Source organism: Rhagoletis pomonella, unplaced genomic scaffold (assembly GCF_013731165.1).
Source record: "Rhagoletis pomonella isolate Grant_MI unplaced genomic scaffold, Rhpom_1.0 Rhpom_scaffold_00004, whole genome shotgun sequence".
Taxonomy (NCBI): Eukaryota; Metazoa; Arthropoda; class Insecta; order Diptera; family Tephritidae; genus Rhagoletis; species Rhagoletis pomonella.
This window is the reverse complement of record NW_023458558.1, coordinates 14,110,990-14,134,122: the sequence shown is the minus strand read 5'-3', so window position 1 is coordinate 14,134,122 and position 23,133 is coordinate 14,110,990. Positions and strand designations below refer to the sequence as shown.

Sequence of the window (23,133 nt, the reverse complement as noted above, 5' to 3'; positions counted from 1 at the left end):
TATACGAGTTTCCTATACATTTCGACTCCTGCGCCACCTATCGGCATATTGTGGAATTATTTATTCTCATATATGTAATATAAATTCCAAATATCTCAACTCCTGCGCCACTAGGGGATTAAATTCATCTTGTAGGAATACTACATTGTCCCGACAACCAAACTTGGTGCAAACTTTAAGCCCAATAGCTTTGGTGGAAGTGGGTCAAATATTGTTTCCAAAATTCCAGGACGTGCATACATATAAGTGAATTTAGTGTATAAAATCATGATGAACAAAGTATTTGCATTCATCGGAGGTAGGTCCTGTGTATTGTTTTATGTATTAAAATTAGGATCATTTAATTTCTTTTTGAGTTGACTGCACTTTAGATATACGAGTAGGTGTGCGATGTGTACTTTTTAAAATGTTGCAGAACCGCATTTAGCAACATTTATTATGCGCATAAGTAGTCAAAAAAAAATCAGGCTAAAAACGAATTGGTTCCATAAATACTTAGGACATGAAATCAAGCTTTTTACCTTCACTGCATTTTAAGTTGGCATTTAAAACATTCCGTTCTGCTCATTGCCGTAGCCAGGTAGCGGAAGGAGGAGGCTCGAGCTCCCCCTAACTTGCAAGTTTTCCCTATACATATATAAAAAAATATTACCCTAAAATGCTAGCTTAATAGTTTCGAGCCGCCTCCTATGACTTTTCCCCCTAAGTTTTATTTCGGATATGCCTATGCCCTGGGTGCTTCGACGATTGCCTCGTGTGTAGCATTTTTGCTCATAGAAATTCGTGTTGATATTTTGTGTTGGTTGCCGTGTCGGTTGCCTCGTGTGTATCGTTGTGAATTGAGTTTATAGGCTTGGTTCACTGAAAATCACTGAGCTGAAAAGATGCTTTGGTAGAAAATAAAATTTCTCTTCGTATGTTCTTTTCATAACATATCGATGGCTGAGTGGAAGATCGACCTATCTCGGCAGCCAGTTCGAAAACGCTCTATCTCAAAAAACTTTTCACTACCGCTCTATTTCAGAATTTTGTTGAAGAACGCCCTATTTCAGAATTCGATTCAAAAATGCCCTATCTCACTTCAAAATGTATTGAAAATTTGCTGATATAGAGCGTTTTTGAAGCGGCAGCTGAGATAGGGCGTTTTTGAAACGAATTCTGAAATAGGGCGTTCTTGAAAAGTTTTTTGATATAGAGCGTTTTCGAACTGGCTGCCAAGATAGGTCGATCTTCCACTCAGCCATCGATATATAGTATACACTAGTGAGGTTGCCACTTGTTTATTGAATAAGAAAAACATGTTGCTTCAACGGTTGCTCCGTGTGTATTCAGCATTAGAAAAAGTATTTCAAACAACAAGATATACATATGCATGTATAAACCAAAATATCAGTGTTACCTATTGGCAACTTCGGGCAAAAGAGGGTGAAATAAAAGCAAACAAACGACCGACCACTCGTCGTGCTGATATATTGCCATAGTGATAGAGCAAGAGAGAATAGAACAAATCAAAACGAAGAAAGGGAGGAAATGAAGGAAAACGCAATAAATTGTCAAATCGAATTAGGAATGAGTCGTGTAATCGAAGTAATTCACCAAACTAATTCAGAAGCGAATTACTTAATTGGCAGTGCGCGTTGGGACATAATATAAGTGCCAGGTCACACGAGAATTCCTGCTCATTTGGTTAAAAGGGACTCAAATCAGGAATTTATTAGCCCGCAACCAGTATAGCACTCAGCGATGACTGGGAGGCTTCGACTGTCTGCTTCATTAACCCTTTGTTTAGCGCGGGTTCATTGGACCTCTATGTAAGTAATAATTTGGTTCCAACAGATCCGGGCTGATAGTTCTAGCTAGATTTACAATAGCAATACCAATTATGGAAAAAACCATGCAAAAATAAGTATAAACTGCATGAAAATAACCAAAGTAAAGGAGTTACGGAGCGCATAAGCATAAGAAATTGATATGGAAACACAATAAATTCTCATACGGCCGGTAGATAAAGGGTTAATCGAATAGGACAGCAAACAACGTTTGGATTGCGTGGATTTTCGAGCCACAAACATGGCAACTTTATTTCAGCTGGATGAATATGAGACAGTAGACGAATTTTTGTGGGGTGGTTAGGTCCCACCACCGCAGTTACGGTATAGTAACTATGACCAAAATGTTGTTTCCTGCAGGCGTTGGAGCGTAAGTTCGGATCAACAAAATAGCTTTTTCTCGAAGAGTTAAAATGAGTAAAGTTTTGTACCCGATATAAGTCATGAGTTTTACAAAATTCCATGGACCGATCGAAACGGTTATTGATGAAAACTGTAATTGATAAATTCACTATGAAGGAAATGTTCTACAACTCGATGTCTTTTTTTGCCAATAATCTAATTTCAAAATACATTTTTTTTCGTAATTTTTATGCAAAATTAATAATTTATTTTATGAATCTAAAATAATAGTTATTTTTGATTTTTATATTTTATGTCAGACACTGACTCTTATCTTTTAAGTCATACGTATAAAAGTCATTATCGTTTTTTTGCAGTTAAGAAGGCATTCGAGAACAAAAGTTTACTACGACTTATACAAATGACTTTTAAAGTATGATTTAAAAAAATCCCTGACAGATTTTTATTGATGACTTTTATGAATATAAGTCTTCAATAACTAAGACATATAATATAAAAATCAAAAATAACTGTTATTTGAAGATTATTTAAAAAAAATTAAAAATAGCTGTTTTTTGGATTTATAAAACAAAAATCAGAAATAACTGTTATTTAAGAAGTAATTAAATAAAAGTCAAAAAATGATTGTTAAAGAGCGATTTTTATAATAAAAGTAACTGTTACGGCCCCTGGAAAATTCTGTAATATGGCTTAAGAAGCTTGATCACAAACTGAGCTCTCGAAGCGAGAAAAAGTTGATAGCAAATCATTCCAAGCAATGTCCTCGATGGAATATATTTTGAGTCACTTTAATAAAAACTTCAACTATCTCGCAAAATAGTTGTAAAATCGGTCCTTGGGGAGTACGGGAGTACAAATGACAAAATAGTACTAAAAAACTACTATCGTAGCACGTTTGGCTGCACTATTTCGGAAGACTAATTTCCATTTTATTTGAAACCACATAGAATATAATAAATTGCGCATATATGCATTTCAATAAAATAATAAAATATTTAGACTCAGTAAAAAAAAATAAACTTGAACATTTCGCAAATTCCGTGCTTTCACTTTTTTCGATTTACTACTAAAACTTTTATTGAATTTAATTGTCCGCAATAGAACTGGTTTCGCACTCCAGCGCCACTTGCTGCTGTGCGAAAGCAAGCATGAACTCGCATTAAGTTAATTGGCGCTTGCAAGCAAAATGCAGAAAAAAGAGGAATATTTTATCAATCAAAAACTCAATTTTCCCTTTCGCATCTTGTTCCCCAGGTACATATCTATGGATGTATGTACTATCTATAAAAGTGCTTAGTATGTATTTGTATAAACGTGAAATGCTTGGAAATTGTAGTGTAAAAGCTCAGAATGAATAGAGAAGTCGATTAAGCTATGTCTGTCCATCCGTCTATCTGCCGGTCTGTCCGTGTACACGATAACTCGAGAAAAAATTTAGATAGCTCAACTCAATTTACTATGGAGGTTGCCCTTCATCCAAGGTGGGTTGGTATGGGTAGAATCGGGATCTAACCACGCCCTCTTCCCATATAACGGTATTTTCGAAAAATCCTAAAACTACGATATGTCTGTAATTGTTGTTGAAAATTGGTTTGTGGTGTATAATTTTAGTACAAAATACGATTTTTATGAAATCTGGTTTTTTAGTTATTCTTTGGCCTAATAAACCATATTTAACAATTTTTATTGAGAATGAGGCCTTTTTTTTTGTGGAAAAGTATTGTATGCTGGGGTCGCTGTTTCGAACCCCAGTGAAGAAGTTTGATGAGGAGATGTGGTGATGTGGTGATATCCGAAATAGCAGCTATAACTTCTATCATTTATAAACTGTTGTTGTTTTTCCAAAATAATTTTGCAATAAAAACGGCCTCAAGCTCAATAAAAATTGTTTAATCATCTTTAAAATCGGAAAATAACCACGGACATCTCCCATAAATCAGTAACTGAACTTCAAATTTCACTCATAAATATGTCGGATTTGCTGAAAATACACTCAGACCGCACCGAATTAGCTGAAAGATTTTCCGCTGTGAGCTATATTATACCCTGTTTATCGAAATTTATATTCTATTCAACCTGATCTATGGTGGATTTGCCAGGACTAAAGCCATACCGTTAAGGACTAATCAGTTCGCAAGCGGTGGGCTTCAGTATTTCACACAATACGCTTGATAAGACCTTGTAAGCTATGCTTAGCCGCGGAGATGGCGTATATGGCGGGTCGCATTTCTTTTGAATTGGACAGAGCACACTTAAATTCCAGTCGCATGCGTTCATCTAACCACATTCTGCATAAGGGTGGATGCCAGCCGCGTTGTCGCTATTCATAGTCAGGTGGTGGGACATCGACTCCATCATCATCGACTGGGGCTCGGGCTCCGTATTCTTCACTACTTTTAGTGCAACCGCCATTTAATAGGTTGTGAGAGTTTTCTCTCCATAATTTAAGTACGTTCTGGACATTGGTCTCTAGGTCACCATGGTTGTTCTTACAGGAGTTCACCCAGATGTTCAAAATTTCGTAAGTTGCCTAACTCTCTGATAAAATTTTCGGCCGTTTTTCTTGTCGGCCAGCATTTCAAGTTCTTAGCACTCACATACTTCGGTATCTCTCTTCTTATTACGGCGAATACGTATCGCTTTACTCTTCACTTCCCAATAACGGTCCAACATAGCTCGAGTTGGTCCCACCCGTAGTGTGTAGCAGTAGGCAGTAGCGTTTTTCGCTGCAGCTTCTTGACACTCCTCATCGTATCAGCTGTTCTTTCGAGCTCGCGTAAATCCGACTATTTCTTCGGCGACAGTAGTTAAAGATCGGGAAATATGGGTCCACTCCTCGCGTATGTCGGTTTGATGAAGAGTTCTCTCAGAAGGTAAAATAATATTATTTTCTGCCATGTTTCGGTCCTCGACGAAGTTGGTCAGCCTCAGTACGTTATCGAACGTTTCGTTGTGGAGGCCGAATTTTCCGATAGTGACGGCAAAGAGCGCTTAATTGCCAACATCTCTCAGGGTTCGGGGATCAGAGTATCTTATTCGTATGTATTTTCATGCGCTGAACACGAATCTGAATCCGTTTTGCTTCATCACGTCAGGACTTTTTCCTAACTTCAAACACCGTTCCTGTCATGTTATGTCCGCCATGTTTTTCAGGTTAGGAAATAGTCCAAATGCGATGGAGAAAAACGGACTGATCGTTGTCTAGCTACTGTCTGTTCCTTACAACTTATTTAAGTAATCTCAGGCACTTAGTTTAGTAAGTAGGATTTTACATTAGTTAGACAAGGATTAGAGACAAGAGACACATAGAAGTAGTAAGTTTTTTTGACGTAGAATACGTCTTACCTTAAGGTATGGGGGCTATGTTCAAATGTTGTAGTTGTAATTTTTAGAGCTTCACAAAAACGCTTATTGCACGAGAACTAATAAAGCGATTTCAAAGAAAAGTGTGGCGTTTCAAAGATAAAATTCCAAACCTGTCGACAGATTCATTTTTGTAAATAACCAATTCGGTTTCTGTCGTAAAAACAACGGTAAACATTGCCTTATTTTGGGGTCAATTTTGAGCCTTTAAAGTGCTCTAGCAACTTATTGTTGGCATATATAACTTTCATTTTCGGGATATAGGTTCTTTGGAGCAGTAGAAATATTATCGGGTACAAATTTTATATAAATTTAACAAATATTGAGCATTTTAAGGCAAAAAATTGTTGATTGTTGTTGTCATTACCAAAATGCTCGAAAACCGCTCGAATGATTTTGTTTTTGTTTTCTTTAGTCAAAAATTCAAGAGTTTTCCTTTCGTTTGGTATATGGGAAGTATTGGTTGATATCTTCTATATATGTTTATTTTATTCAAATATATGGGCATAAATGATTTTTCATACAAAATCACCTCGTCATCATTTTGCAAACACGTGCATATGTTGGAAGTGTGGAAAGGAGACAAAAAGTATGCATGCGTATGTAATGCGGCTTTTGATAAACAGAGGCGCGCTATTTATAACCTAATCGCAGCGTGTGTACATATGTAAATACATACATACGTACATATGTTGATTGCAGTTAATGTGGATCTGTTTCTATTCTTAGTTTGTGATTTCGTTTTTGACTTGGATATGCTCTTAACCATACCACGTATTCTACGTTTAAATATAGCGGCTGTATCTCCGATACAGCCTGCAGACCAAGACGAAGGCGCTGGACTGTTCCTTTTTTTTAATTTTGAGTTGTGCAGAAGATCATCGATATATGAGAGGATTAACTCAAATGTACTTTCATATATAATTTCAAAGAGTTAAATGTACTTAAATATATTTGGAACCGCCAAAATGGAGGCAAGAGAGACGTATTTTCAAGAGGAAGAAAAGGGAGAGAACGACCTGAGTGAGAAGAGCTTGCGATGCTGGCAACTTTCAAGCTTCTTTTGATAATACGAAAAGAAACTGCCTCTGTGAAGCCATCTCTAAATTTGGAATCCCTGCAAAGCTTCTACAAACAACTTTGTTAAGTGAAGTTGAGAACAAATTATAGCTCCGTCCAAATTTGGAATAATCTCTCCAAGCTCTTTGAGGCCAAACAAGGTTTTTGACATATGTGTTTCTGCAATCTGATGTTGGAAAGCGTACTAAATAACAGGCTCAAATCTCAAACCCATCAGAAGTATATGACAATGACATCGTAGATATCAATATCATGATCGTAAGTACAGCTTTTGCTAGCTTATAAAATAATGTAAAAGAAGTTGGTCTATCGGTGAAATAAGGCAAAGTTTCACTTGGCAATACACACAAAGAGTCTTTGCGTACTGGTACTCATGTGCTGCCTGGGAAATGTTGTACATATGACCGACCACGTTCCGATGAAAATGTGCATCGACTCGCAAGGACGTTCCGAACACAATGGAAATGTCAAGTGCAATTGGACCTGTCTGCTCTCGCTATAAACAACTGCTGACACTTTGCAAAGATGAGAGGCAATCGATAACGTTTATTACTCTCGGCATAAACCAACAAACGGTTCTAGTAGCAAATATGAATTTAATGGATTACTCTTACTTTTAGGAAGATACTGAATTTAGTTTTGCGAATCCTTTATTTTGACGTGAAGGTAACAGATTTTTAAAAGAAAGATTTATAACAGAACCACTTATAACCACTTATTGCCAACTGATACACTGTAAACAAGTGTAAAAGATTATTTTATTGCATAAAAGTGAACAGGTTAAGGGTTAAGGGTTAAGGGTTAAGGGTTAATGATTACCTAAACACGTATTCTAGCCTGTGAAAAATTCACATTATTTACACATCAGCGTCTAACTGACCAGGTTAAAACATGAAATTTATGCACAACTAATTATTTCAGATGCAGCTGATAAAGGTTACAAAATCAAAGCACGCCTGCGGTTTTTCGGAAACGATGTAATGTTTGCTTTTTGTTGTCCTATTTGAGGATGTTGAGCACACGTACAGAAGGAGAGTTTAAGTACATACATGCATGTGTTCATATGTACATATGTATGGAGACATTTAATTTGAGTTTAACCGCTTAGCCGGTGTGGTGCGCCAGGTGTGGCTGGATAAAAATTTAAATTTCACACACATACAAACCACTTATCATAAGTACATCAATTTCACTGAGGCAGCTTTTCATTCTCCGCCTTTGCAAAATGTCACCACAAATGGTCGAGTAGCATTTAAATTTATCTTATCTGTGGAATTGTATTGCGGCCGATAAGTGGTACATATTTTGGTAAAAGCTAACCAGCTGCCATACTTATTGTACATAAGTACTTATGTATGTACTAAGCTAGACAACTGTCATAATTCATTGCACCACTAAATAGTGATGAAATACTACATACGGTAAAATCAGTTTGTTGTCCTGAAAATGCTTGTTCAATTTGCTATTTTCACTTTTACCAAATACTGTGTGCAAATATTTACATGCACCCAATGCTTTCAGGTAAGCAAAAGAGATGGATTAAATGTAAACAATGTTATTGTTATTTTATCATGATAGTTAAATATATGTGTGACATAATTTCATCGTTCTTCTGGATATTCGTTTGGACCCTCTGTGACCTTATACTCTACAGTCAGGCGGCGTCGAGTCAGAATACTTCTTAATAAGGCTATTTTGGGTGCCGGGTCACAGTGACATGGCGGTAAACTGCGTGGCTGATGATCTGGCAAGGAAAGGCACCCCTAAAACGTTGTCACCAGATATGGAGTAACTAGGGACGCCTCTGCCTTCCTGCGGTATACTCTTGGATGGCGGGCCGCGTGTAAGCTTAGCGAGCGACTTGTGTAGTTAGAGCTCCTTACGCTTGTAAAGCTTCAGCTTTCGCTAGTTTTGGTTCTGGCGGTTCTGGCAGGCCATTGTGCGATTTGTATTTATTCATGTGGTAGGATTAGGAATCTCAACTGATCACTTTTGTAAATATCAGCCGTCAAGAGGAAGATAAAGTGGAATCATCTCAACACTCTCTATTAGAATGTCCAGCCTTCACGAGGCTAAGATGGAAACATTTTGGCTCGCACTTCTTAACTAAATAACCGTGAGATCTCAGGCATCGAAATCCGCCGCTTTCGAAATTTCGTTATCGGCTTTCGGCGATTTGTTGACTAAATTACTGGTCTTGGTGCAACCACTTTAACAAAACCTAGCCCAAGCCTCCATAAAACTACTAAAACCATTATAATTTTTTTGTTTGTGAATAAAGCCCAACACTTGTTGAGCAAAGGCGTCATAATTTTTTGAGAGGTGTAGTTTCATAGAATAAAAGTAAAAAACAAAATTAGCGACGCTATAAATCAAAACGGGTCTAATGGCCAAAATATTTAAAGCCCCAATTATAGTCGTGAGCGAAAAATATTCAGCGACACGAAGATTTTAAAAATCAGACTACAAATAATAAAGATAGAGCAATAAACGCGATTTAGTAGTTTTCTATCCCCAAAATTTTCTCCTGACATGATTTTTAAATAAAACTGAATATTTACGCGAATAAGGCCATTGAAGTCAGCTATTCATTTAGTTCTATACATTTTTGAGTTATAAGTCTGTTTTTTGAACTGCATGTAAACAAAACAAAACCAAATGACACACTGTAACCGGCAAATTTCGGCAGCAAAAGCTTATTAGAAAGCTTCACTGATAAGAAAGCTTCCTAGAGCCGAGGAAACAGCTGATTAATCGGCCGGCATAGATAACAAATAAACAACACCGGAATCAGTACGAATTTAAATCGCCTTCGTTACGCATTGCCACATAAAATGCACAGCATGTTTCGCACGCGACTCAGTATTGACGACGACACCGAAAGGAGCACAACATACATACTATGTTGCTAAGAGCGACTGCCAAAGAGGGTCGAATATCCTTTGGACTCTAAATAAAAACTGTGAAAGTGAACTATGCAGATTAATGCAAATGTGTGTAAGCAAATAATGCTAAGAAAAAATAACAACACTTGCATACATAAATATGTACATATATGCGTGGCAGTGACCGGAAACGTGACCGCGGTTAGCTGTGTGTGGTGTAGTGGGAAGAGCTTTGCAAACACGTAGTTATAATTTATTAGTGTTTGCATTTCTTGCGAACACGCAGTTATTTATCTCTGTATTTGTTCGCTAAAGCGGCTATCTAAAATTTACAACATATGTTACATTTTCTCTCTAATGAAGTGGGAGCTCATGGAGCTACAATAAACAACAAAAAAGAAAAAAAAAACAGAAAAGTGCAATAAAAATAATTAATTATAATAACCTAGTTTATAATAGTAACAAGTGACAGCTGTGAGGATAATTGTTGCACGAAAAAAAGATGTGAATTACTACTTTAAAATATTGTGAACATCATCAGAAAGGCGAGACGAGGCGATAAAGAATAAGTAAGGGAAAAGTTGCCTAAAGATTAGGGTGACCGGGTGAGCCGAAGGAAAAATCAGGTCACTGCATTTTTGAAAGTTAGCAAAATCACTTTCTCTTCCATCAAACTTCAGTTTTGAAGTGATTGTTTTTACGCTCAATGGTAAGAGATCTCAGTTGAGAGTTATGGGATGTAGGCAAGTGCAAGCGTCGGCTGGGAACATCTTTTTCGGGTTCGCCAACAAAAGTTCAACACCTGCTTTAAGTACAATAGCCCAATAAATATTTGGGTTGGAGATCAAGTGGAGATCCAATACAAATTCCAAGGTCCAACGTTGATTTTAAAGTATAACTCGATTGGAGAAATAACGCATTCTGCAACAAAGCACACAAATTTTTTGTATCGAAAATTTAGAGAAAAGTTTGGATTACAATTTGAATTCAAACTTTATTCAACTTTTAGTCAAACCTTGGGGAAAAATGTTTGAAAAAAATTTTGGATCTCCACCTGAAAATCAAGAATTTCTTAAAGATTGGAAATAATGTTTGAAAAATATTTGCTTTGTGCATATAGCATATCTTATGGCATCTTCATTCGTCACAGTTCTGGCAACAAACCAGTTGTACCTTGACACAGTGGTTGTGTACAAAAAAACAAAACGCCTAATGATATGTTTACGCAGTAAAAAGTTTATAAAAGGTCAGCTGAAATCAGGACATGTCCTGATAAATCATGACGCCTGGTCACCCTACTAAAGATGCAAATAAAAAGCAAAGTGAATAAACAAGTGCGTCAAAAGTGTGAACACAAGTGAATGCTTTTGATAAAAATAAGGGTCGCATTGATGAAAATATCATCGACTGAAGCAACTAGTAGTTTAGATTGCGTTTTAATTTTGTGTGAATTTAATTAAATTTGTGTGCTGATTATACACGAGGTAACCGTTAATACATGCAACCATTTTATGTTGATTAAACTGCTGTTTCCTGTGAAGCCTACTTAGTTGCTCATTGAAATTATGTTGCTGCTGGTGTCTCCTGCAACTTTAAAAACTTTTTAAAATCTTACGTTTGTTGACGCAACCGTTGCAAAGTGGGCTGGTCTAGTGTAAAGAAATTAATTAAATAAATTTTGGTGGTTTTTAACAGTTGAACTTTTGCATTTCGTTACGCTAGATCAGCCAGATCGCCCACTGTGCCGTTCCCGGTGTGTAATCCGCAATATTACTTAAGCAATATTTTTTTCGACAATGTGATGTTTATCAAAGATAATTTTCTTAAAGAACATACATACATACATGTTAAGTTAATATAGTAAAATTTTTGTTCTCAAGAAGCAAACAAATATAAATTATAATTATAAACAAACAAAGTATGGACTTCTTCGACTTCACCTTCAGCAGATCGTAAATTGAAATATTTATCAGAGGTTATTTGGAATTAATAAAACCTAAGCAAGGCGGAAAATATTGAATTAAATTTAAATAAAAAAAAGAAGTGAATCAACAAAAAATACCGCTTACCATAGATTTAATTCATACATTTTTCTACGCAAACATATATACATATAGTGCTTATCATAACCATACGACACCCACATATTAACAAGTTTTGACTATTTATTTTTTAATGTAATTTTTTTAATAAAAATATACCCTATTCTATAAAAAATTCCCTCAAATCCAAACATCAAACTTTGCACAAAAAGTAGAAAAAATCAAAAAAGTTTCATAAAAATTTTACACAGAACTTGTAGCAAATTTTGGATATGCAGTTTTATCGCCTATTCAATTCTAGTATAATAAAGTGCAAGCTTAAAGTGGCTACAAAATACCGTTGAGTTTTGATTTTTTTTGCTCTCGATGTCACTCATTTTCTTTCATACGAAGTCTGATGGATAACTTTATAATATGGTTCCACCATATTATGTGCTATAGAAGGTGCGAAATTTTTTTTATCAAACGTTGTTGAGTTTTATTAAAATTTTCCATACATATCCTTGCCAAGCTTCATGAGAAAATTCGTGATAGTTTCCCTATCACACCCAAAAAGCCGATGTAATGAAAAGCCAACCCCAACTGGCTATAAAATAATGTTGGTTTTTGGCATTTGTTTTGCTGCCGTGTCACTCATTTTCTTCCCTACGAAGTATAACCGATAATTATTTTATATGGAATAAAACGCACAAAATAAGTGGGAAATCTTTTATGAAACTTTGTTATTTTTTTTTTTAATTATTCCACAAATTTTGAAGCTTGAAAAAAGTAAACTTAATTGGAATGGTATTTTCAATGCAATTGGCATTTTTTTGTTTTTGTGGGTCGGTATTATAAAAGGAGGAAATATTTTTTTTTATAAAAAAATAATAAAAAATAAACATTATGAAAAAACAGGCCAAACTTGTAAATTTGTAGGTGTCATGTAGCTATGATAAGCACTATAGTATTTATTCATATAAAAGTAAAATTCTTAACAAAAATCTCTTAAATATAATTTTGAAGCACTTGTAGCACATGCATACCTACATATATACAAGTATTACAGATGTTTTGTATACATAAGTATGTTTCAATATTTCGTATGCACCAATTTCCTCCAATTGGCCGGAAAATTTTTATGACGCGCGAATTGATGCGCGCACAGCTGCTGCAACATTTGTTCCCAAAGCCACAGAGCTGTTGAGTGCATTTGGATATTTTTATTTTGTAAGCATTTTTAAATACAAAATGTATGAATGCGTGAGCGACGCTCTCATGTCGCTATAAATTCAAGTCTTTATGACTTAGGGAATCTGTGGTGTGTAAATAACGTGAAAAAATTAGCAATACATAGTTCACCCTGTGACAGAGGAATATACTTTTCGCCAGACATTCTCAGAATTCTCAAATGATCCTTAAATTATGGACTTTTGACCAATAATCGGTTTAATAGGTTGCTTATTACTCATTGCGCTGGTCACCTGATATGCAAGATTCAACCTAAAGTGGACTGATTACACTGGTTTGTGAATCCTAGGTGTGCATATTGTTGTAAGTGTTTATATTAAATATTCGCGAAATTATGGGTCAAAAATAGTAAAAATTTTTTTCTCTCTGACGTCAGGATTATTTTAAAACGACTTCGAAATTTCAAATTTTTGATTAATTAAAAAAAACTTTTTAAAAAATTCAGTGCAATGTAGAATATCAATATGAGTATCAAATAAAAAAGAAAGCTCTAAGGATTAACAAATATTAATTTTTTTTAATTCATAAGAAATGCCCTTTTAAAATTTTATCCTTGAATATCCTTTAAAGTTTGCAGTCTCTATTTTCGAAAACTAAAAATATATATATAGGTATATATGTTAAGGACACACGACTACATCTTAACTCAACTTTATTTGCTTAAAAACTAAAATTAATTTTCACCACTTATTGGCCCTTGTGAACAGAAAAGGCTTAATTCTGTAGAATTTTTCTTTCACTTGGTACCCATACTTCTATTCTTCATTGCATTGCATTTTTTAAAGAATTCTTTGAATTAATCATAAATTTGAAATTCCGAAGTCCTTTAAAAAAGCCTAACTTAGATAAATATGACTTTTAGAATGGGTGGCAACCCGGATATTTTCAAACTAAAGCTTATTTTACAACTCGCCCGTTTGAAATTCGTAATATTTCACATAACTTAACTTAATTCGACTTTTCAAACAGGTGGCGACCCTCGCCAAAAGAATTTTCAAACTAAAATCTTCTTAAACCTCTTTCGTCTGACATTGTGATACATATTTCAGTTAACTAATGAATTAAATTGAATTTGATTTTTTAAACACGTGGCAGCACTGTTAAATATAGCTCAGAAATAAAGCCTTTTCAAATCCATTTCGCTCGGTACTGATCTTTTAGTAATTAATTTAACTTATTAAATAATTTAAATTTAAATTTGAAAGTAGGTGTCAAAACCTCTTCATACACCTCCAAAAATATGCTATATTTTTAAACTAAAAACTAATATATTCCATCTTCGCAAATACATATTTAGCAAAGGTAGAAGCGACTTCGACATTCCTCTCTTTTGTACACCTTTGCAGGTTGGCATTTTCTATTTTTCATTAAAAATTCAATGGCGTGCTGTGAAATACCGTGCTTTGATTGCATTTTTTGATTTACACACATTCTCATATACATACATACATACATACATACATATGTACATACACGCATACTAAATACGTATATATACAACAAAACAGAAATGAAAAGGAGCAGGAACTACCAGCCTACAGTGGTTCAAGATTGGCGTTTTGTGTTCACAATTCACTGTAGCCTACATGTTTCACTCAATTTAATTAATTTGCACTAAAAAACTTAATACAAATAAACAAAAATGCAAAAATGGGGCTCAACTGGTCTCTTGGAAAATTTATTAGCTTTCATAAGAAAAAAATATCAAATGGAGTGAAAATAGTAGTCATCTTTATTTTATGTACCGTTCTGAGAAGTCATATGCTGGTCGCGCTACCCTAGTTTTAATATTTAGCTGAGAAATTACATACAGTCCTTATCATAACTACACGACACTAACATATTGACAAGTTTTTACTATTTATCTATTACTTTTTTGTTTTAATTATTTTTTTGTATAAAACTATAGTTTAATCTTTAACAAAAACTGTATTAAGCCAAGTTTCAATCTTTGCGGAGTATTACAAAACAAAAATTTACTAGTTTCCGTAAAAAATTTCGAGCTTTTCAATTAGATTTTTTTAGAAATATTATGAGTTTTCAGTTTTGATATAATAAAGTGCATGTCTAAAATAGCTTAGACTTACTGTTGATTTTGAGAAAATAAATTCTTGAATTTGCAAACCTGTGCACTAAAAAATGCGGAAAAAATGTTTGGTGTGGCTGCAATATACTCGCTGGTAATGTTTGAACGGTACCGGTAGCTCAATAGTACATGATTAATCGAATGGCAATAAAAAATTTGCTGGTTTTATATTTCAAAATTTTCAAAAATCAGCGACTTGTTTGGCGTATTTAAATAAAGTTGATTCCAGCGAAAGTTAAATGGCATATATGTAAATAGCATTCGAAAACTAAACTTAAGTGCCATTTAAATTTTGCATCGGAAATGACCCTTAGTTGCTTAAAAAATATGCGTGTCAATTGAGTGGCATATACCCTGCAAACCAAAGTTCCCGAAATCTTAAGGAAATCGTTAGGAGTATCTCATTTCTGTAACGATTTTTTTACGAATTTTCAAAGAAAATTATATGAAGTGGTTGACACGAACTCGTAAAGAAATTTCTGTACGAAAAATAAAGAAAATTCTGGAAAAATTCAGAAAGATATTCTTCACATAGCAGCATTATTTTCGTTGCTTCACAGAATTTCTTCCGAAATTTCGTAAAAGAATGGAAGTGTGCGTAATTTATTTATTAACGAATTCTTTAAAATTTCTTTACAATGCAGAATACTCTGAAAACATGGTTTGCAGGGTACTTACACATATGTAAATACATAGTGTGTATGTATTGCATGTGTATGTATGCACATTCAGATGTATGAATATGAAAATAACAGCAATCGCTATTAGCATTCGGTTCCTAAGGCGACGGAAACCCGCTTAAACATTTTTAGCAGCAGCAACACTTCAAAGCAAAAATATTGCCCAGATATTTCCGCATAATCGGCCATCTGGCAATTTTTTCACTAGAGTAGTCCCAGTAGGAAAACGAGGAATGCATCCTCTTTGCATATTACGAAAATGCTGCCCCTTGCTGGTCAAGTTTTCCAACTCTGTGCCACGGTCACTTTTCTTATTTTCTTTTTTTTGAAGTGAAACTGCTTTAGCGGCGGTTTTGAATCGAAAATGCAACATGACGAATGCGCAGGGCAAGTGGTGGATGGTTGGCGACGAAAGTGCCTCTTAAACGTTCGCTGCAATATTGATAGGGAGTTAAAGAAACACGTTGTATGTAATCAGCCGCATAAGATTAATATATTTTATGTCATGTTATGTTGTTCACCTCATTTCACCTCCCCTCAACTTAGCTCAACTCAACATAGTTCAACTCACCTTACTTTAACTCAACTCATCTGAACTCACCTCATCTCTGACATACTCAGCGAATCAAATCATGATTTGTGATTCAATCAATTTAAAAACACTCCACGACTGTTATTTCATGTTATCTTCTGTTATGTGAAGTTCAGTAGATCGAGACATCGATTAAATTAATCAAGAGTAGGTTCATTTGCGTAGCGCAGTCCAGGCACACTGACTCTTTTGTTTTCATTTACATATTCTTCCTTTGGATTTATAAAGCGACACGCGACACATTATTTTCGTAACATATTCCAGTTCAAAATATGATGCATGGAATTAAAGGTGATAAACTATGTCCTTTGTGCACTACATTTTTACACTGGAGTGGTGTCAACGTCGGCAGAACTACCAATACTAGCACAAAGGTTTTGCCCAATTATGTGTTGTGTATTCTATGTCAGAGTTAATGTTTTTTTTATTTAAAAAATGAATTCATTGATAAAGTGGAGAATATCAATCTATGTATATTAGCAATACGAGAAACATCAAAAGGATTAATAATGTCGAATTTATCACTGTCATTTTTCTTTAAACTAAATTCTGACAATCGCAAAATTTTCGTAACCGAAATTCTCTAAATAGAGGTACTAAAAGTATGCAATATCGCATCATCGTAGGCATGAAATCTGGCAGTGTGAAGGCCATGTAACTAGATGCTAGGCGTGCCTGCTATTCTATTATAGATTTCTGGCAATGAAAATTGGCGATTGCCAATAGTGAAATCCGGCTGCTGGACGCCGCCCAATGTCGCAGATGTCAAAAATTATTGTCATAAAATTCTACTATGCATAGAGATAAATCAAAACTGAAAATGTGTTTAAGGTCTAATTTCATACTTATTCCCAATTGGTTTTAAAATGTCCCAAAAAAGGTAGATTTCAGGTCGCTTGTGTGAATGAAAAAAATATTTTTCGTAAAATCTCACTAAAAGTAAACTTACAGGAGAAAGCTGTAAATGTAATATGTATGTATGTATATGTATAGAATAGACTTCTTCAAGATATGTAGAACACACACAAACACACTCAAGGCACGGGCCAGTCCTCTAAATACTACCAAACTAGTTCGGCATCCTCTCCTCAATCTCAGAAGATTTAGCTAGGTATTTGCTTTCACAGAGCAGATGTGACTGCCCCTGAGTAAACAAAATAATGGACGGCATGTAGTTTGAGTGTTGTTTTCTTCACTATTTTGTGTTAATTCCAAAAATAAAACTAATACGTATACCCACACACACCAGCAATATTTTTGCATATTTTATAAAGTTTAATAACTACACTATAAAAAAGAAGATGAATAAAAAATATTTAACTTTGAACAACGCGTTGTTTACATAACCATAAACCTATATCGAAAGAAAAATGGCTCCATTTATTTTCAATGTTATTTTGCAAAGAAATATACGTATGACAAACTTTATCGGTAAACTAATTACACTGTAGGGATGCTAAAATGATGCAAATAACGTCGAGACACATAGGTAATTTTCCCCAGATATTTTCGTTTTAAGTGTGCATTGCGAATGAAAAAAAAATCGTAATTTAATATGGAAAATGTTACTCATACGCCATGTACGCAAATTTACGAGTACGGCCATGTCCGATATGGCGTATGAGTAACCTCATTTCCGGCTCCTTTTTCATACTTAAAATTATTACACATTTGAACAACCATAAGTGGTTTATTTATCAGCCGATTTTCATCCAATTACCTTTTTGTCAATTCATTAATTTGATATTTTTTCTACAGTGTTATCGATTGACACAGAAAAGGATGTGTGAATTATGAAAATATTTTTTTTTTTATAATAACGACAACAAAAGTGAGGTTATATTCAAATGCCATATAACCATACGTAAATTAGTTACGTTCCGTTTTTCGTAGTTAACTGCTAAATACATTTAATACGTTTTTATAACACTCGTCAGGTGGGAAAAAATTGCCAAAATAGTGACACCATATTTGTTTTCATATTCGATAAAGGGTTAAGAATTGGCTTTTAATAACTGCTTGATTTGCCATTGGTACTGAAAATTTGATATAATATTCATTTCATCAGGATATGCACACCTATGACCACATGCTATACTTTAGGGTGGTTACATTAAACCCAAAAATTTGCCAATAGGGCAGAGAATGTGATTGACAAAATTTCAGCCCAATCTGATAATGTTGACACATGCCTCATTGAGGTTATAATTAGGAAAAATATCGATGTTCACAAAAACTCCTAGTTCCCCGTCCCTAAAAGGAACCTGATTCGAATATTATTTGAAAGGAAATTTGATTCGCATTAATTTTTATCTTAATAATATTTTATTGGATATCCCGAAATGTGAATTTCCATGCAAAACTATATTGTTGAATAGTGTTTAAATACATTTTTTTATTTATATATATTGTTAAGTTATATACCTATCATAACACTAGAAGTATTAAAAATTTTACCATTGCCATCCATCCACAACAACTCCAGGTACTCTGAAAGTATTTTTTTTATTGTGGAATACGTCCTAAATAAATCAGGCAAAGTTTAAGTGTTGAAATAGAAAATTTAAAATTTTGTCTGGATCAAGGCATTTGAAACCGGTGGTAGCAATAGAGCAAAAAAACATTTACATATATTTTGTGGTTGCTTCTGGTATCTCAAATGTCATTAAAAATATTATACTTAAAAACAATATATATAAATTGATGGGCATTTCTTCTCTGTAAATCTTTTTCATTACAGGAGCATCAATTGCAGGGCCCAATATCTAATCAGCGTGTATGCTCCCGAGCTAAGCAAGCGTTCCAAACGCTGGTTTTAGGTCAATTTTTTAAAGATTCACAAGCAACTATATTTTGTCAATTAAGAATTTGTGTGAAAAAATTTTACAATATTTGAGAGTTTAGAAACGAAACAATTTGAAACAAGAACAAAAAAACAAAGCAGCTGCTCCACTACTATATTACCTTGGTCTGGATTATTTTTGTATTTAAATAAAAAAAAATTTCATCTTCTAAACAATTTTTTACTTATTTTAGTCTAGCTTAGGCCACCCATTCTGAAAGATAGCGGCAAAAAAAATTTACCATATACCTTGCAACCACCCTACTACACATACATAGATGAACACATATTTCGTACTCTTACATATAAATGCATAGTATGTATAGTACGTATGTGTGGACTCATGCTAAAACAGAAAAATTTAATGCCAATTTTCGCACTTTAGTAAGAGGAATTTATTGATGGTTTTGACATGCTGATACAGCTGCTGGAGCCGTGTGCTCATCAGGAATTTCCATAGTATGCGCGTATGTATGTGGTTAGTGTAGTAGGTAGCCAGGAATTTATTTCCACTTGAAGTGATGGTTGTTTGATTTGTGAATTGTTTTTACGAAAGACTGCGGGTGGCCATGCAACTCGTCGCGCTTCAAAATTTGCTGTTAAAGCGTGGGCAGGCAACGATCTATAAATTCGCTTGGGGTGTTCACAGTTCGTTCCAAATTGTGTCTCAAAATGTAGCTGTGAGCAATCGTCGCAAAACTTTACTGGTGTTGCCAGATATGTATTTCTTCTTTGCGTCCATTTTTTATATGTCGATACGAAATATGTTGCCAATAAATTAAATTGCAAAATTTAGACGCGTAAAAACATACCTTTGGTTGTGACAAAATGTAGACTCCGCGGCATCGTTTTCGAATTGGGAATTGGGAGAAAACAAAACCAGAGATTTTACGGTTAGAAAACGTCTTAAAATGTAGACGTCTACATTTTGAGACACTATTTGGAATGAACTGTGAACACCCCAACTGTTTCATTTCCCCATAAATTAAATACCACATACATTTTTATCATTTATTTTGATTGAAATACGAACTGCTTACAGTTTTTTTGATATGGTACATACGGATGCATTTTACAGATTCCATAAATCAAATTGAAACAATGGCGAATTTTAAAAACTCGAAATATTTGTAGTATAAATATTAAGATATGCGCCAGAATGATGTACATAGTATGTGTTTTCCAAACAAACGGCAGAAATGTTTAAATTTAATGTTTAAAATTAAGCTAAGATTTTTGGAGCCTCAAACGACTGTTTCAGATTTAAAGGGGCTAAAAAAGAGCTGGGAGCTAGAAGCAAACTTCCGGGGCAATTTAAAATAAAAAGAGCTAAATCTAGACCCAAAAGCACCAAAATGATAACACTGGTGTTACTTGTTAGGGTTTGAAGAACGGTTTTGACCACGAATGTTTATATTTTGAAATGTCAAAACCGAACCGAAAACCATTCAAAAACATGCTTGGGTTCGGTCCAAAATGAAAATCCACTGAGGAATTTTTTAAGTTTTGTAATACACAACCTTGTCTAAAAGTTTAACCCTTATGGTAAAACTACTAATTAATGCCCAACTGTGCCCGATTGAGAGAGAGATTAATCGCACAATTTTTTGCAGGGTGCACTAAAAATAGTCCCGAAATTTTATGTCATTTTCTCTGACCGACATTTTTTCTAGTTTTAAAGATAAGCAATTTATAAATACTGATTAAAAGAATTCCACGAAATTTTGAGAAGCATTTTGTAGCAATTAAAATGATCATGATGCAATAACGAAAGGTGTTATAAGCTCGCGATCGCTCTAATCGCCATCGGGAACTCCCTTAGAAAATTAAATTTGCCCCTTTGACAAATTACTTTTTATTATATAGCGATTTTAATGAACAAGTATTAAAATGGTACTCACACAGTGAAAACGTAGATCTACATCGATTCGGCAACTGGCCCCTCTCGATATTTAGGCAAAGAAAAATCATTTATATGGGTAGACGAAATTTCAGGGGTGTCTTAATCAAGCCTTCGAATGCGTTCCTAGCAAAAATAATGTACAAGTCTAGAATACCAACCGTGTAGCTGTAAAAGAAAACAAAATGGTAAAACACTGCAAATTTACCGAATTAGTTACCGTATATTTACGGAAGTCAATGTACAAAAAATCAAGCCATTCCTAATATTGATACGAAAAAGTGTACTATATTTCGTACTATTGATACGAAAAAGTGTACTATATTTAGTACTATTTTTCATCCCATTTCTTTCATGCTTCCCTATTAAAACCTTTTGTAAGGCATCGAAACGAGCTGTGATTACGTACAACACCTCGTATAGTTTAATTATGGAAAATTATCAAAAGAAAAACGAGCGACTCTCATTTCACGGTATTTAAACAATTATATTTCAGGAAGTGAAAATAAGTGGAAATGAGAATTCAATGAGAGCAATACTTTGTATCCTTAACATACTCAGATAATAATCCGATTTATCTTTGTGTTCTTAGTAATGTATGTGTGTAAATATGCATGCATAACGGAGCAGAACTACTACATATGTACATATGTACGAGGCGTATAAGACAAGCAATATTTACTTGCGCGTGCACACAGAATGATGTTGCTTATATGCAATACCAGGAATTCGAAACACCAACGCCATTATAGTTTAGATTCTGGAATAAGGATAATAGATTCTGAACATGTGCTGCGTAGATTGAGAGTCGCATATATGTATATATAAAAAACATTGAAAACATTGAGCGTTTTGAGCACTCCCTAATTATTTTTTTTTTAATTCGGTATAGAAACAATCCTAGGGGGTGGCGGCATTAAAAATGCGACCTTATTTTTTTTATATACATTTTTGGACCACTCTAATGCACATATGTATGTACATAGTATCGACTTGCCAGTTATCCCGGACTGCTGGTCATTCTGCAATAAACAGTATTGTCAAGAAAAATGAATGTAATTAAATTTTATTTTGCACGGTCGTTTTCAGTGGCAAAAACATTTAATTTAAGTAAATTTATTTACTTAAATTGTATCCTTAAGGAAATAAGTAGCAAATGAATTTTTTTAGTTCTTTGCTCCAGCTCCGTTCCAGCAAAATGCTTGGCTCTTACCTCCTTGCTCCTTTGCTCAGCTCCGCTCCGAAGCCCTGATCACACAAAAGTATTAGGTTACGTATACGCCCCAGTACAGTAATAGTAGAAAACAGAATAGCTGTACTATACGGGTATTTTGAGAAAATTGTGCCGCTGAATATTCTTTAAAAGTCTGGATTAAGTCGCGATTAAGTCCCGATTATAAGTGTTTTCTCTATTAATTTATTAAGAGTCTCCCTCTGCTATGGCCAAAAAAAAAATGTTTGCGTAGAAATGTGGCAGCACTTCGTTAAGGGAGCCATATATATAGCGTCCATATTCTCTATGTTCTTTGGTTATGTTTTATTCTATCAAACTGGTACTCTCGCTATATTCCGGTCTATCATTCCCGTAAAATTTTTTTTAAGATTTTTCTAATTATTTGTTATGTTTTTTTTTAATGAAATGATTATAACTTCAATTTAGTGAAGTTACAAAAAATAATAGATATTAATTCCCGCAAAAAAATCATGGATATGGAAAACATAAGCTATAGATGCAGTGGCGAATACATAAATAGGAAAGAAACATTTAAGCACTCTTATGTTTATTAGATTTTTTATGAAAATGTAGCTCCTTATCTAACAAAGACCACGTAAGTCCCAATTTCAAACTTTATACAGAAAATAGCAAAATTCGTCAAAGTTTCATCAAAATTTTAAGCTTTTTAGTTAGATTTCTTTGAAACATTATGGGTGCCTTTGATTTTTGGTAATTTTTTTGTTGAAGGTGTTGCTAATTTTCTCCTCACAAAAAAAATAATTGAACATACTTTGTGTGTTCTCGACTTTTTGTGCTATATAAAACGCACTCGGTGGTTCAATTACAAAGGGAGGGAAAGAAACAAATGGCTTCGGCCAGTGGTATCACAATGGACTTTTCCAGCCACTCTAACCTTACCGAATCCTTGTGTGGAAGAAAACGCGCGAAGAAAAAAATTTACAAAAATCAACGCTAGGTCCAAGCTACCTCAAACTTACTTGTTTAAAATTTTGATCAACATTTGT

At 34.4% G+C, this 23,133-nt stretch overlaps 2 protein-coding genes across 2 annotated transcripts in view; one reads left to right on the top strand and one right to left on the bottom strand.

The window, feature by feature from the left end:
* LOC118737061 (golgin subfamily A member 7) overlaps positions 1-23,133 on the bottom strand; it is a 67,344-nt gene that overhangs the window by 26,179 nt on the left and 18,032 nt on the right. The gene's annotated exons all lie outside the window — the stretch shown is intronic.
* The window catches only part of LOC118737058 (neuropeptide F receptor), a 24,126-nt gene continuing 10,738 nt past the window's right edge, over positions 9,746-23,133 (top strand). The window contains exon 1 of the mRNA XM_036467304.1: positions 9,746-10,089. The gene's annotated coding sequence lies outside the window, so the exon portion shown is untranslated. The remainder of the gene's footprint in view (positions 10,090-23,133) is intronic.